Genomic DNA, 4,707 nt, shown 5'->3' with positions numbered 1-4,707 from the left:
TTTTTTTCGATCTCTCCTCCATTCCCCACCTCTCCTTTTCTTCAATCTTCGAAGACTCTTTCTTTTCCTTCATTCCCCTTCTATCCTCTTCGTCCCTCCCTTTCACTCTTTCCTTCCGCTCTCTTTTTGTGTTTTTTTCTATCCCCTTCTTGTTTTGTTTTCTTTCTCTCTTTGAAGAGACAATTGAAAACTCAAAATATTGTTATCAGGGAAGCCATAAAGACGGCAGATGGGCACTTGAAAAATCTCTCCGTTTCTTGTTCTTCTCTTCCCCCTGTCCTCTCTCTTTCATCCATTTAGTTCTTCTTCATCTCTCCTTTTTCCTATTCTCTCTTTTTTTTTCATCTTATTCTTCACTCCCTTAGTCTTTCGTCCCCCTATTAGTTACCTAATTATTAAAATTAAATTAAACACAATATATTTGTTGATAAATTTTACAGATGAATTTACCCTTTGCCAAATTCAGGAATAAATTGACAAAAATGGTCAGAAAATATGATGGTCTCTCATTTCCCATTTGGCCTATTGCCCACTTTAGAAGGTTCCCAATATAACACCCCTTTGGAAAAAAGTAGGTTTCGGGGTAAAGTTATTAGAAAAAAAATAAAATAAAAAAAATACTAACAAACAAAATTTTCGAGGGCAAGGGACAAGATACCTTTCATGGGTAGGTACATAGGTACTGATTTTCTCTAATCACGATCGAATAAACTACGGGCTAAAAAATTCCCGGAGGGACAGGCCCAGCTTGTTTCTTTTTCTTCTCTTCCTCTTCCCCCTCCTCCTCCTTAATTTCAAGAGTTATTTTTACCTCTCCCTCTCCCTTCCACTGTTCCTCCGGTAGGTAAACACTTGAGAATATAATTAGCCTCAATACCATCTAATTTTTCCCTTTTTTTTTTTTTTTTTTTTGCAAATTATCTTTTTCCCCGTGTAGGGCAGAGGTATTTATGGTTTACAAAAAGACCTACATTAATTTCTTCTTTTACACAATTTTCAATAAAATCTTTTTGGTATCACTGGAATAATTGTTTCATGTTTTAATCCAAAAAAATCTTACCGTTATGGTTTATTTTTAACGGGAGAGGAAAGCAAAAAAACGGCGAAAAAGAAACGGACGAAATTCGAGTAGTAAAAAAAAAAAAAAAACAGCAGCGATTTTTACTTTTTTAGTTATGTTTAAAAAAAGAGCAAAAAATAAACGGAACGAAAACAAATAAAAAAAATATATTAAACTCACGAAAATTGTTTCATAGTGTACAAAAAATAAATAAAAAACGAAATCAAACAAAAAGTGCCATACCTCTAAAGTACACGGTATTGCGGTACAGTATTTAACTTACTAGAGAGAGAGAGAAAAAAAAACATAGTATAGTTTTGAAGAACACAAAAATATAGTATATAAATATATATATGAAGAGGAGAAAAAAAAATACGTATATATTTTATTTAACGATACCCGTTCGATATTATTTTCTTCTGTTGTGCCCCCTTTTTTGTACTCGAAAATTTCTCTCTCCCAAAAGATAGGTACAGGAGAAAACAGAGAAATTTGAGAGGGGACAGTTTCTAGGGAAATACACCAGAGTGTGTCGAAACGGGGGATAACGGAGAGAAAAAGGTGTTTTTTTCTGCCATAGGTAACGGGACGCTTGTGCCCCCTTTTTTGTACTCGAAAATTTCTCTCTCCCAAAAGATAGGTACAGGAGAAAACAGAGAAATTTGAGAGGGGACAGTTTCGAGGGAAATACACCAGAGTGTGTCGAAACAGGGAAAACGGAGAGAAAAAGGTGTTTTTTTTCTGCCATAGGTAACGGGACGATACGTTGCCAGCCATGCGAGGGAAAAGAATACGGATTTTCCGGCCCTGGAAAAATGTACCGAAAAGTACGGGGGAAAATGTACGAGAATCCTTCACAGTAGAGGCAGTGGTCTTGCAATGTTAAATTAGTGGAGATGCCAAATTCCGTACCTATATGTGGAGATGTCAAAAACCCGTTCTATTGGTGGAGACGCCAAAATCTTGCAAGCATGTGCGTTGCCAGCCATGCGAGGGAAAAGAATACAGATTTTCCGGCCCTGGAAAAATGTACCGAAAAGTACGGGGAAAATGTACGAGAATTCTTCACAGTAGAGGCAGTGGTCTTGCAATGTTAAATTAGTGGAGATGCCAAATTTCGTACCTATATGTGGAGATGTCAAAAACCCCTTCTATTGGTGGAGACGCCAAAATCTTGCAAGCATGAATATTCCTCTAACAATCGGTCCTAATGTAAAATGCCGATATCAAGTGAGTCTGAAAAATCCTATTACAAATAAACTTTTATTCCAAAATAGCCAAAAGTACTTTCGGCAGCCGAGTAGAAATTACTTTGGGTCGTGAGCAAATTAGGTCTCGTTTACAAAATAGGTCTTGATTTTTTATTCAGTTTGTCTGTAGGACTGTTTGATCGACGATAACTCTTGAATGGTTAGTCCGATTTTGATGAAACTTGGTAAACACATCACATCACCTCATATCACATCACATCACATCACCTGCCTCGGTAGTGTAGTGGTAAAGACGCTCGCCTGGTAAACAGGAGGGTTCAATCCCAGTCGAGGTACGGAATTTTATCCTGAATATAGTAAAACAAAACAGACTTTCTTTTGTTCAGTACAAAAAATATACCTTCACAAAAAGTGGGTCAGTACGATTAAACAATGATATAAAAGTACTTTCAAGATAGGCAGCCGAGTAGAAATTACTTTGTGTCAGTACGAACAGAAAGTACTTTCAATATAATTAAACAAAACAGACTTTCTTTTGTTCAGTACAAAAAATATACCTTCACAAAAAGTGGGTCAGTACGATTAAACAATCATATAAAAGTACTTTCAATATAGGTGTCCATTTATCCAAGCAAAACGGTAATTTTTCACAAATAGAAAGTGACAAAATGTACGTCCACAGAAAGTACTTTTTTTCAATATAGGTGTCCATTTATCCAAGCAAAACGGTAATTTTTCACAAATAGAAAGTGACAAAATGTACGTCCACAGAAAGTACTTTCAAACATTATTTTCGTTCAGTTTGCTGGGGTAAAGGGACTTTTTAGTCTCATTCGGGCTGGATAAACAAGGTATATTCTATTCTATTCTATGCTATTTTCCTTTGCATGAACTGAACGGTAAATGAATTTATCTGTCAATATAGGTGTCCATTTATCCAAGCAAAACGGTAATTTTTCACAAATAGAAAGTGACAAAATGTACGTCCACAGAAAGTACTTTTTCAGTACAAACGTACTAGCCAGTGGAGGGCCCGGGGAGGCTTAAAGCTTTTGCTGCCGTTCTGTACGCTTCTCTCCTCCTCACAAACATCCGCAATGTACTTGCGCCCTTTTTGTCAGTGAACTTTTGCCCCCCTTAAATCCTTACCCTTTTTTTTAGTCTCCCCTCTCGCCCTTTTTTACTCTCTCTTCTTCACCCTTTTTACTCTCTCTTCCTCACCCTTTTCACTCCCCTTTACCTCTATTTTACTCTCCATTCCCTCTTCTTTCATTCTTCTTCCCTTTCTTTCACTCTACCCCTCTCTCCTCTTTCCTTAAACCTTTCCCACCCTTTTTTTACTCTCCCCTCTCGCCCTTTTTACTCACCCTTTTCACTCCCCTTTACCTCTATTTTACTCTCCATTCCCTCTTCTTTCATTCTTCTTCCCTTTCTTTCACTCTACCCCTCTCTCTTCTTTCCTTAAACCTTTCCCACCCTTTTTCTACTCTCCCCTCTCGCCCTTTTTACTATTTCTTCCTCGCCCTTTTTACTCTTTATTCCCTCCTCTGTCATTCTTCGTCCATTTCTTTCACTCTACCCCTCTCTCCTCTTTCCTTGAACCTTTCCCACCCTTTTTTTACTCTCCCCTCTCGCCCTTTCTTCACTTCTGTCCTCCGCTCTCGAACTCTCTCCTCTTTCCTTAAACCTTTCCCACCCCTTTTTTACTCTCCTTCTCGCCCCTCTTTTACTCTCCTCTCCTTTCATTCTTCTTTCCTTTCTTTTATCCTTCTCTCCTACCCTCCTCTTCCTCCCCTCTTTCCTTGATCCCTACTCACCCTTTGAATCCCCCTCTCTTCTTCGCATCCTTTTTGCACCCCCTTTTTTCTATCTCTCTTCTGTCCATATTGCTCTGTCTCTCTCCCTTCTTCACCTCTCTTTCACTTTTACCTATGCTCTCTCTCTCTTTTCCTCCTCTTTCTTTCTTCTACTACTATCTCACTATGCTCTCTCTCCATTTATCTATTTATGCTCTCTCTTTTTCTTGCCCCCCCCCCTCTCTGTCGTGCTATTTTCTCTCTCTCTCTCGCTCTCTCTCTCTTTCTCGTGCTGTCTTCTATCTCTCTCTTGTTTTGAGTTCAGTCGTGTCTCATGGTGTGTAGAGAAAGCATGCCACTATGCTTTCTCTCTCTCACTCCACTTCTTTTCTATCTCACTCTCTTTCTCTCTCTGCCTTTCCCTCCTTTTCTCGGTCTTCTTCTCTCTCCCTCTTTCTCTCTTTGTCTCTCTCTCTCTCTCCCTCTTTCTTTCTCTCTCTCTCCCTCTTTCTCTTAGTTCCTCTGTCTCTCTCTCTCTCTCCCTCTTTTCTCCCTCTTTCTTTCTCTCTCTCTCCCTCTTTCTCTTAGTTCCTCTGTCTTTCTTCTTATTCTCCCTCATTCTCTGTCTCTCCTTATTTCA

The 4,707-nt window shown here is 38.7% G+C and overlaps 1 long non-coding RNA gene across 1 annotated transcript; it reads left to right on the top strand.

Moving 5' to 3' along the window:
* Positions 1-893: 893 nt before the first annotated feature.
* Positions 894-2,021, top strand: LOC113472609. Its single transcript, XR_003394843.1, has 2 exons — positions 894-1,621; positions 1,791-2,021. It is a non-coding gene; the product is annotated as an uncharacterized LOC113472609 (long non-coding RNA).
* Positions 2,022-4,707: the final 2,686 nt, after the last annotated feature.

Source organism: Diaphorina citri, unplaced genomic scaffold (genome assembly GCF_000475195.1).
Source record: "Diaphorina citri unplaced genomic scaffold, Diaci psyllid genome assembly version 1.1 scaffold6445, whole genome shotgun sequence".
Taxonomy (NCBI): Eukaryota; Metazoa; Arthropoda; class Insecta; order Hemiptera; family Psyllidae; genus Diaphorina; species Diaphorina citri.
Note: the sequence above shows the minus strand (reverse complement) of the source record. Positions and strands in the feature narration are given on the sequence as shown.